Raw genomic sequence first — 12001 nt, forward strand, 5'->3', positions numbered from 1 at the left:
TTGGGAAATGGTTTGAAGAAACCGCATTGACAATTTTAGGCGATGGCGAGAGTTAAGATTGGCGAGGCATACGTCTCGAATCTTAACCTCAGGAGTGCATGGTATACACCATGTTCCATTTCCACCTTTATTAAAAGTGTTAAATAAGATTTAGGTATCTTAGATTTGATTGAGAAAGGGTTTGACGAAACCACATTGACAATTTTAGGCGATGGCGAGAGTTAAGATTGGCGAGGCATACGTCTCGAATCTTAACCTCAGGAGTGCATGGTATACACCATGTTCCATTTCCACCTTTATTGAAAAAGTGTTAAATAAGATTAGGTATTTTGAGTTTTGTTGTGAAAATGACTTGACCTAGATCAAGTATGGATTGGGCGTTTGAGAAAGATTTGACTGAGTGTTTGAGAAAGCAAAGTGGGTAAATTTGGATGATGGCGAGAGCTAGGATTGGCGAGATATACATCTCGAATCCTAGTCTCAGGAGTGCGTGGTATACACCACGTTCCATTTCCATCTTTATTGAAAAAGTCTTGACTATGAATTAATATTTTTTTGAGTTTTTGATTATGAAAATGGCTTGACGTTGAATCAAGCATTTGATGAAAGTTTGAAAAAGATGGGATGGAATAGGAGGGAGAAATGAGTTGATTGGTTTATTGAGAAATATGCTCGACGTTGGATCGAGTCTTTATTTTGTATTTTTGAAATTTGTTGATTTTATTCTTGTGTTAGTGTCTAATTAAACAACCAAACAGTAAAAGAAATAAAAAGTACAAAATTATTACATATTGGGGGAGTGGGGTACATTTGTCAAATGGGGATTAAACAATCATGAAATAAATAAAATCAGGCCCAAATAATGCATGAGTGTAAGTGCAAGGGAACCGGCTCATTGTAAGAAAGCCCAAGAGTAAGCTATGTGAGGTTGATGGCGATGCTTAAAAAAGCAATCGACTTACGAGGGTGTGAAAAAGGGGCTCGATATTAAATCGAGAAAAGTATGATTTTTGAAAATGGTTTTGCATGCATGATGGATTTAATAAAAAACATGGACATAAAAAACTATTAAAAGAAACAAAATGCTAAAAGATAATAAAATACTAAAAAGAAATGAAATACTAAAAAAGAAATACTAAAAAAAGAAATACTAAAACTACTATCTACGAGCATCGAACCCACTCCTCTTGAGACTATGGCACTATCCTCTCTCCACTAGACTACTTACTAACTAACTGATAATTTATTGCTAACTTAAATATATAAACTAAAATAAATTAAAAAAAAAAGGATTAAAATAAAAACTAAAATAAAAAAGAAGACTATTGGTCTACTGGTAGTTAAACCCAGCCGTATGGCTGTTGGGTTTACAAAGGGAAGAAATTGAAAATAATAAAATACCACTATTAAATACTATCCTAGGAAAAATGAATGTTTTTTTTTTATTATTTATTATTTATTCTATTTTGAAATAAATTAAAAGAAAAGGAAAAAAAAAGAAAACGTAACAGAAGCTCAACATATCTCTCCCTCTCGGTATCACTCTCTTCTCACTCCACCATTCAAACTCACTCACACTTATCTCTCAATCTCTAACCTCACTCAATCACTCACTCTCCCAACGAGTCTCTCTCAACCGCGTCACTCTCAACTTCAATCACACCAAACCCTCTTTCAATCGCGTGTTCTCAAGCTCTCGTCCCTCTCACAAAACCCGCTCAAACATCGTCTCTCAAACAAGGCACAAAGTGCGACAAGTCAAAATCCATGGTTCTCAAAAGAAAATTGGACAGGACGGCTAACCTTCGACGGCGGCGGCGAGCTCAGGTAATGCTTTCTTATCCCTTCCTCTCTTCAAGCGCTGGTTTTCTTCTTTTAGGATTAGGGTTTTAATTTGGCCGCCTCTCCCCCCTTTTCGAATCCGATCTCACAAACTCGTCTCCTTTTTATATATGCAGCTTAGGGTTTCGGTTGGTGTTTAAAGGCTCAAAGGAGAAAGTTTCAGAAGCACTTTTGTTGCTCAGAAACGCTTTTATCCTGTTTCACGCTACACTTCCGGAAACGGTACCTTGAACTCTTTCTTTCTCTCTGAATTTGTCCTTATGCTCAATTTGGGAAATTTTGGATTCTAATGCTTGTCAATTGTTTTTGTATTACTGCAGTAACATTGAACATTGGAGAAATGCAACAGCAAAAAACACTATGAGTTGTTATCTTGAATCTTCTGAATTGTTGTTGTTGGTTTGCAAGTGATAAACAACTCCAACTCAAACTCATCATCGCTTTTCTTTTTCTATTTTCTGTGTTTTCTTCACTCTGTATTGTTATTGGTGCTTGTATCAGTTTCTATGTCTTGGTATCGGTTTGGTAGAACACAAGAGAGAATCATCCGAAAATGACAACCTGCCGGAAGGAATTTGGCCTGCGACTCGGTGTCTTCTATTTGATACTGTTTAATATTTGCTTGCTTGCTGCTGATATCACTGTGGTTAATATTGTGCAGGAAATTGAAGATCAAGCGGTTGCAAGGAAATAAAACAGGTTGCTTGAACCGATGCAGTTTTTGAGGATGGCCTTGGATTTGCTTCCACTGTTTTCATTGAATTGTATCAATCTTTTGCCGAGAAAAGGTTTGTGATAGGCAGGGCAGTTTCCAGCATTCTAGGATGGATACCAGAGCTAAATTGGCTTCAGATGCTTTAATGATACACGATGTGTTGTCAACGTGGCCTCATGAACATTTGGTATCCTGATACTTATTCATCGAGATCTGTTTACTCTCGGCATTTTCAGATAGAGAATCATGGCTTGAATTAATACTGAGCATATCACTGGTTTTTCTGTCATCATGCTGCAGGTTTGAGTGTTGGAAATGGTAGTTTCTTGGTCTCTAACCATCCTTCATGTGCATTGTTGAGTTGTTGAGTTGCCATACGCATGATAGATTTACATCTTCGGTTGGTCTTTCGCAGGTAACGCACACATGGAAAGAGTTAGCATGGAGGCTCTCACTTGCAACTGTTGGAGAATTAAACAACCGCTTTTGAAACAGGGACCGATGCCGGATGTACGTCGGTGTTTGAATGAGTCTCACCTTTTCTTGTTATTCTTTTTGTAAAAAATGATCAATAGTATTTGGAACTCGAAACTCAGCGTCTTTTTATCTTCAACGGTCACAACTTTTCTATTTCTGTATAAATATAGCAGCTTCATTAACAGGTATAATATAGAATTTGTTGTATTCCTGCACAAAAATCTGCCCATGTTTATTCCAAACAATGTTTCCAGCCTGTTGATTTTAATGCCGTGTTTTATTATTTTTCCAACTCATAGTGATGCAACCTTTGGGAATTAGCCAATTGTCTGAGGGACAATGCCTATGAATAGAACTATATTTTTTGTATAGCTCCTTGGCGAGATTTTTATCATTGACCGCAGAATCTAATGCTGCCATAAAATCTACGTCTTCATTTGGTGATTCCACCATACAGGCCAAGCCTGCCAACTTGTAAAACAGAACAGCAACCAATACACGTGCATACAACTCTTCAAGAATCCTCATCAAATGCAACTGAACCGTATAGGGATAGTAGCTTAAAATCTTTCAAATAAAACTTTATAATTATAGGATTTAATAGCCATAACCCTGTTAAGTGCAACGCTGAAGGTCAAATTGTCCGAGGATTTTCAATAAACCAATTCAGTGGTCCTGGTGCATTGCCTCTTTGATGCATGCTCTCATCATTAAATAACAAAGGATGTAAAACAGGTGATAAAAAGATGACAAAAGAGCCGCAATCAAAGCAACTCTTTGCTTGTTGTAATTTATTTGTAATATCCAAGATGAATGCACCAAATTCCAAATAACTTGTGCATCTATCTCATGACTACAGGAAACAACTGCACTTGGTGTCACTTTGGCAACTATTTTTTAAAGCATGGATAAAACAGAACTCCCTCCAACATTTTCAAAGCTCTCAATAAGATTACCAAAAATGCATCTCAGAGTGTCATCTGAGAAGAAAGTGTAGTTTTCCTCCAAATGAATCCCATTTTTGAGAGCATGAGAAAGAATTGGCAGCAAAAATTCTAAGCATGCCCACTTAATATCCAACAAAATAGCCCTTCGAGATCTTTCCAAAATTCCGGCTCCTAGGAGATCACTTGACACTCACGAAAAAGGAGTACCACATTAGAGGAACAAAATCATGAGGAATAAATGAATGAAATGATGATACGAATATCAGGGTCAAAATCAGGGTGTGACAGTTGCCCCTATTTAAGCGTCTTCAACTAGAGAATATGAAGCAGGGCACTCTTCATATGATCATAGTGGGAGATGATTAAATACTAAGAAGACCCGGATTTTGATCCTGAATCCCCATGACATGATGTGATATGATATGATATGCCATGATATGCCATGATATGCATGGATATGCATGGATGCATGATTCTTTTTTTTTTGTAATTTTATCTGCTAGGGATATGATGGACCCTTAACAGGAGATGCTACTAGACAGACCAAAACTGTGGGGAATACTGATGATCCACAGGGAGACAAACAAATGGTAAGAAACAACTTGCGGGGGAGACAGTCCTGCTTGGAGAATCAGGCACACACTGGGGAGTATTCAAAGTGAGGTTTGATGAACGGCACTTAGAATACAAGGGATTTTGGTAGTAAGTTCACATACGACTTACTAACCTGAATAAAGGAAAAGATGCTACAACCAGTTCACACATGACCTGACAACGCTGGGGACTAATCAAGGAGAAAACTCTTCAGAACAGGTTCATGTATGACCTGATACCGGAATAGGGGTTCAACAAACAGGTTCATACATGACCTGAATGGATATTGAACAAAGAATCTTCAGAGCAGGTTCAAGTATGACCTGACCCCGGAATAAAAGGTTCAATGACAGGTTCAAGATGACCTGAATAGGATTGAACAAAGAACCTTCAGAGTAGGTTCAAGCATGACCGGACCCCGGAATAAAATGGTTCAATGACAGGTTCGTACATGACCTGAATAAGATTGAACAAAGAATCTTCAGAGTAGGTTCAAGCATGAACGGACCCCGGAATAAAAAGGTTCAATGACAGGTTCATACATGACCTGAATAGGATTGAACAAAGAATCTTCAGAGTAGGTTCAAGCATGACCGGACCCCGGAATAGAAAGGTTCAATGACAGGTTCGTACATGACCTGAATAGGATTGAACAAAGAATCTTCAGAGTAGGTTCAAGCATGACCGGACCCCGGAATAAAAAGGTTCAATGACAGGTTCGTACATGACCTGAATAGGATTGAACAAAGAATCTTCAGAGTAGGTTCAAGCATGACCGGACCCCGGAATAAAAAGGTTCAATGACAGGTTCGTACATGACCTGAATAGGATTGAACAAAGAATCTTCAGAGTAGGTTGAAGCATGACCGGACCCCGGAATAAAAAGGTTCAATGACAGGTTCGTACATGACCTGAATAGGATTGAACAAAGAATCTTCAGAGTAGGTTCAAGCATGACCGGACCCCGGAATAGAAAGGTTCAATGACAGGTTCGTACATGACCTGAATAGGATTGAACAAAGAATCTTCAGAGTAGGTTCAAGCATGACCGGACCCCGGAATAAAAAGGTTCAATGACAGGTTCGTACAGGACCTGAATAGGATTGAACAAAGAATCTTCAGAGTAGGTTCAAGCATGACCGGACCCCGGAATAAAAAGGTTCAATGACAGGTTCGTACATGACCTGAATAGGATTGAACAAAGAATCTTCAGAGTAGGTTCAAGCATGACCGGACCCCGGAATAAAAAGAATTGGACTCTGACCGTAAGCAATGGACTACAACCAGCTTTTAACGGATTTTGCCAACAACAATTGGACTTGAAAATGACTGCGAAAACCGGATGTTGGTTTAGCGATACCAAAGACAAGCTGGAATCAAAGGTCAACGGATCATAGGATCAACAACAAGACCTAGGTCAATGCAAAATGAGCATGAAGTACATTTCGGCTATGCATGATTTGAATGCATGATATATGAATGATCATGATTATGAGAAGGCTGACACTTGGCAGACTGGGTGTTTGTAGAGACAGAGATTCTGATTCATCAACACCAATAACTCATACTCGTGCAATTAACAGGCGCATCCAGGGGAGAAACTATCATGATTGACAGTTATAAATAACCAAAGGCCCATCCTTCTAGAGGATTCATGAGTTGTATTCCATGGGGACTTTTGTTGGTGATCCTGGAGTATTTATGCAAACTTTGAGCCTTTCGGGGAAACAAATGATTTTCCTTCGATTTTCACATGTATCAAAGTAAATTTGTTCTAAGTTTCAAATTCTTTTCCCAAGTTTCAAAATTTCATTATTAACAAATAAATGACATTTTGCATAACAAAGAAGAGCATAGATGAACACAAATTAACAATGATTGGGAAAACTTGTATTTTATTCAAGAATGGTAGCACACAAATGGCGTAGCTCCATAGAGTGTTACATTTTTTTGAAAATGGCAATAAGGAAAGGTTTACATTGAATTCAATGACCACTAACATCCTTAATAGATATGATTCCCCCAAAACCTTGCTTCTAAGGGGAGTGACTGGATTAATCTTCCACCTCCAATTCTTTGGTGTAAATCAGTAACAACTGATGCAGTTTATGCCTTTATGCCCCTAACTTTTGCCTGGATTGCCCTTTCGGGTTTTCAATCCACCGGGACGCTCTTTTTTGTCTAAGTCGCCTTTTCAGGTTTTCAACTTAGCGAGCTACCATTTTTATTCATCCCTAACTTTTGCCTGGACCGCCCTTTCGGGTTTTCAGTCCACCGGGATACCCTTTTTTTGCCTAAATCGCCCTTTCAGGTTTTCGATTTAGCGGGTTTTTATTAGGCATAGTATTTTTTAACTGCATCAGAGTTCACGGGATGTGAGAGTTCTTCATCATCCATAGTTGTGAGAATCAAGGCTCCTCCGGAGAAAACTTTCTTTACAACATATGGGCCTTCATAATTGGGAGTCCACTTCCCACGTGAGTCCTTGTGTATTGGCAAGATCTTCTTAAGCACGAGGTCTCCTTCTCTGAATTCCCGAACACGTACTTTCTTGTCAAAAGCCCTTTTAAGCCGTTTTTGGTATAATTGTCCATGGCACAAAGAAGTCAATCGCTTCTCATCTACGAGGTTCAACTGATCAAATCTGTTTTGAATCCACTCAGCCTCTTCTAGCTTGGTCTCCATCAAGATTCTCATTGAAGGTATCTCTACTTCAATTGGGAGAACTGCTTCCATCCCATATACTAAAGAGAACGGGGTTGCCCCTGTTGAAGTGCGGACGGAAGTCCGATATCCATGCAATGCGAAGGGTAGCATTTCGTGCCAATCCTTATAGGTTTTTACCATTTTCTGCAGGATCTTCTTGATGTTTTTATTAGCGGCTTCAACAGCGCCATTCATCTTTGGACGATATGGTGAAGAGTTATGGTGCTCAATCTTGAAGCTCTCGCATAATTCCTTCATGGTCTTATTGTTCAGATTCGTCCCATTATCTGTGATGATCCGGCTTGGAATTCCATAACGGCAAATGATCTCTTTCTTGAGAAACCGTGCAACCACTTGTTTTGTCACATTAGCATAAGAGGCGGCTTCTACCCATTTGGTAAAGTAATCAATGGCAACCAGGACGAAGCGGTGACCATTGGAAGCTTTAGGCTCGATGGCGCCAATCATGTCGATGCCCCACATTGAGAAAGGCCAAGGTGACGTCAAAACATTTAGTAGGGTCGGAGGCACGTGTACCTTGTCGGCATAGATTTGGCATTTATGACATTTTCTAGCATAATTGAAACAGTCAGATTCCATGGTCAACCAGTAATAACCAGCTCTCAAAATCTTCTTGGCCATGGCATGTCCATTGGCGTGAGTCCCAAAGGATCCTTCATGAATCTCCTTGATCAACATGTCCGCTTCACGTCCATCCACGCATCTGAGCAGAATCATGTCGTGATTTCTCTTGTACAACACACCATTGCTCAAGAAGAATTTGGATGCTAATTTCCTCAATGTTTTCTTGTCAAGGGTTGTGGCATCTGTTGGATATTCTTGATTTTGCAAAAAGCATTTGATGTCGTGAAACCAGGGTTTACCATCGGCTTCCTCTTCAACTGACTGGCAGTAGGCAGGCTCAACTTTCCGCTCGATTTGAATGAGAGGTGCTTCATTATGGAATCTGACTTGGTACATTGAAGCCAACATAGCCAAAGCATCGGCAATTTGATTCTCAGTTCTCGGGATATGACGGAAAGTGATCTCGTCAAAGTATTTTATCAATTCCATGACATGGGCACGATATGGGATCAACTTGGTATCACGGGTTTCCCATTCGCCCTTGACTTGGTATATCACCAAGGCTGAATCTCCACATACTTCAAGGATTTTGATTCGGAGATCAATTGCTGCTTCAATGCCTAGGATGCACGCCTCATATTCTGCTATATTGTTCGTGCAATCAAAACACAACCTTGCCGTGAAAGGAGTGTATCCACCATTTGGATTTAACAGGACAGCTCCTACGCCATGCCCCATGTAGTTGGAGGAACCATCAAACATGAGCTTCCACCGAGATCCGGGTTCAGGTCCTTCATCAAATCCTGGGATTTCACAGTCCTTCACTACCATAATGTCTTCATCCGGGAAGTCAAACTTCAACGACTGGTAATCTTCAACAGGCTGGTTTGCCAAGTAATCGGACAACACACTTCCTTTTATGGCTTTCTGAGACACATATTGGATGTCGTACTCGGATAGCAACATCTGCCAACGGGCGAGTCTTCCAGTCAAAGCGGGCTTTTCAAAGATGTACTTTATTGGATCCATTTTTGAGATCAACAAAGTAGTGTGGCAAATCATGTATTGTCTTAGACGACGAGCGGCCCATGCTAAAGCGCAACAAGTTTTCTCCAAGAGTGAGTATCGGGATTCACAATCGGTAAACCTCTTACTCAGATAATAGATGGCATGTTCCTTTCGACCGGTTTCGTCATGTTGTCCTAGCACACATCCCATTGACTTTTCAAGCACAGTTAAGTACATAAAGAGTGGTCTCCCCTGAACAGGTGGAATTAGAATAGGGGGCTCTTGCAGGTACTGTCCGATTCTCTCAAAAGCCATTTGGCAGTCAGAATTCCATTCAACTGCTTGATCTTTTCGAAGCAATTTGAAGATAGGCTCACAGGTGGCCGTCATATGTGAGATAAACCTTGAGATATAATTCAAACGTCCCAGGAAGCCTCTAACCTCTCGCTCGGTGCGTGGAGCAGGCATCTCTTGTATAGCTCGGACTTTGTCAGGATCTACCTCAATTCCTCGTTGGCTAACAACGAAACCAAGCAACTTTCCGGATCGGACACCGAAGGTGCATTTAGCAGGATTTAGTCGTAGTCGAAATTTCCGAAGACGCTCAAACAGCTTTTGCAAGTGGTCTATATGATCCTCTTCACTTTGAGATTTTGCAATCATATCATCCACATAGACCTCAATTTCCTTATGCATCATATCATGGAAAAGAGTGACCATTGCTCTTTGGTAAGTTGCCCCAGCATTTTTGAGACCGAAAGGCATTACCTTGTAGCAAAATGTTCCCCAAGGGGTGATGAATGTGGTCTTTTCCATGTCTTCTGGATCCATCTTGATTTGATTGTAACCCGAGAATCCGTCCATAAAGGAGAAGACTGCGAACTTAGCAGTGTTGTCTACCAGAGTGTCAATATGTGGCAGGGGGAAATCGTCCTTTGGACTAGCTTTGTTTAGATCCCTATAATCGACACACATCCTGACCTTTCCATCTTTTTTGGGTACTGGCACAATGTTGGCTACCCATTGAGGGTACTTTGCAACTGCTAGAAAACCGGCATCAAATTGACGTTTCACCTCGTCACAAATCTTTAGAGCCATGTCGGGTCTTGCTCTTCGGAGCTTCTGCTTCACTGGCGGACAATCTGGCTGTAGCGGTAACTTGTGGACAACAATGTCAGTATCTAAACCTGGCATATCCTGATATGACCAAGCAAATACATCTACATATTCATGTAGCAACCTGATCAATCTTTCCTTGATGCTTGCCTCAAGCGTAGTCCCGACTTTGACCTCTTTCTTGTCTTCCTCAGTGCCAAGGTTGATTGTTTCCACTGGTTCTTGATGTGGCTGAAGGGCCTTTGACTCGTGCTCGAGCATCCTTTCTAGTTCTTCTGGGAAATCCCAATCTTCCTCACTCTCCTCTTCCGCTTGGTAGATGGGGAGTTCAAAATTATAGGAAGTAGCGGGGTCATCGAATTCAACTGGTTTATTGATTATTCTGCATGTTTTTTAATGATGGGTTTTTTAGAAAAATGGAAATAAAATGCAAAAAGAAGTAAAAATATTTTTGTAGTTTTTGAAAGGATTGCCATTTTAAGAAAAACAACAGATAAATGAAAAGACAAGAATTTGAACAAAATGCTCTTTATTTGTCATAATGATTTTTTTGAAATTCAAAAGGGGCCCTACAAATGATCCATTAGCCTTGGGCAGAGCTAAGGATTTTCAAAAACACACAAAGGAAACAACAATTACTTTGACACAGGAAAAACTTCCGGAATCTCAACCGCTTCCCAGTTTGTTAAGGCGGCTTCACACCGGTATATCAGATTCGATGTCTCTCCATCTTCAGTGTCATCTTCCACTGCACCAACTTGTTCTCCATGGATAAACCCTTTGCTTAGGAAAACTTCTTGAATGCTCCGCACACGGTCCTTTGCAGGGACCAGGGCTCCTCCAACAGCAGAAGGCTTGTACCCCAAACCAAAACGGTCATTCTTCTCATTGACGTTGATAACTTGCCCCCAACCTGCAGGGCCTCCACTTTCAACTGCTGATTTTGCACTCTTCAAAGAAGCGAATGACAAACTAGCTTTCTCAACAGGATCCTTAACCTCTTCAAGTGTGGCATTGGATATTTCTAGGGCTTGAAAGGAGGTTTCTAAGGCATCCTCATCGGCCTCAATGTAACGGAAAGAGGAGAGTTGACTGATGATAAAGTCCTCTTCGCCTGAGACAATAACGAGCTTGTTATCGACAACGAACTTCATCTTTTGATGTAGAGTAGAAGTTACTGCCCCAGCGGCATGTATCCATGGGCGTCCCAAAAGGCAGCTATAAGCTGGATTTATGTCCATGACTTGGAAATTGATGGGGAATACATGCGGTCCAATCTGTATCGGTAACTCTACCTCCCCAACTACCGTCCTTCGTGAACCATCAAATGCTTTCACCACAAGCGCACTAGGTTTCAACTCCGAACCTTGGTAAGACAGTTTAGAAAGTGCCCTCTTTGGTAGAACATTGAGGGATGATCCAGTGTCCACTAAAACTCTGGCTAGAGCATCTTCTTGGCACTTTATGGACACATGCAAGGCGCGGTTGTGATTCTTCCCCTCTTTGGGCAGCTCTTCATTACTGAAGCTTAGAGTGTTGCAGGCTGTGATATTGGCGACCACTCCATCGAATTGGCCGACCGTTATATCCTGGGTAACATGAGCCTGAGCAAGCACTTTTAGTAGAGCCTCCCTATGAGCTTCGGAATTCAGAAGCAAGGACAAGATAGATATTTTTGATGGCGTTTGATGCAATTGATCAACTATCTTGTAATCAGATTTCTTTATTATCCTTAAGAACTCACTTGCTTCATCTGTTTGTACAGCCGGCTGTGCCCCTCCACGTTCTGGGGTAGGATTTACATTTGTAGTTCCCCTTGCTGGCTCTTGAGGGTTCACATCAAAATTGGGAGTATAAATCCGACCACTACGGGTCATTCTGCTTGTTCCTGCGATATTGGTGATGTCGGCGTCAACATTCTCCACACCTTTCTTACTTTCAGTGGCCTCAGGTTTTCCATCCACCACTCCATCTACCACTGTTATGCCGTACTTCCAGGGTACTGCCTTGG

General features: G+C 40.8%; 1 long non-coding RNA gene across 1 annotated transcript; it reads left to right on the forward strand.

Moving 5' to 3' along the window:
* The first annotated feature begins 2550 nt into the window (after positions 1–2550).
* Positions 2551–3247, forward strand: LOC127135372 (uncharacterized). Its single transcript, XR_007808533.1, has 2 exons — positions 2551–2875; positions 2973–3247. It is a non-coding gene; the product is annotated as an uncharacterized LOC127135372 (long non-coding RNA).
* The last annotated feature ends 8754 nt before the right edge of the window (positions 3248–12001 follow it).

This window comes from Lathyrus oleraceus, chromosome 4 (genome assembly GCF_024323335.1).
Source record: "Lathyrus oleraceus cultivar Zhongwan6 chromosome 4, CAAS_Psat_ZW6_1.0, whole genome shotgun sequence".
Classification (NCBI taxonomy): domain Eukaryota; kingdom Viridiplantae; phylum Streptophyta; class Magnoliopsida; order Fabales; family Fabaceae; genus Lathyrus; species Lathyrus oleraceus.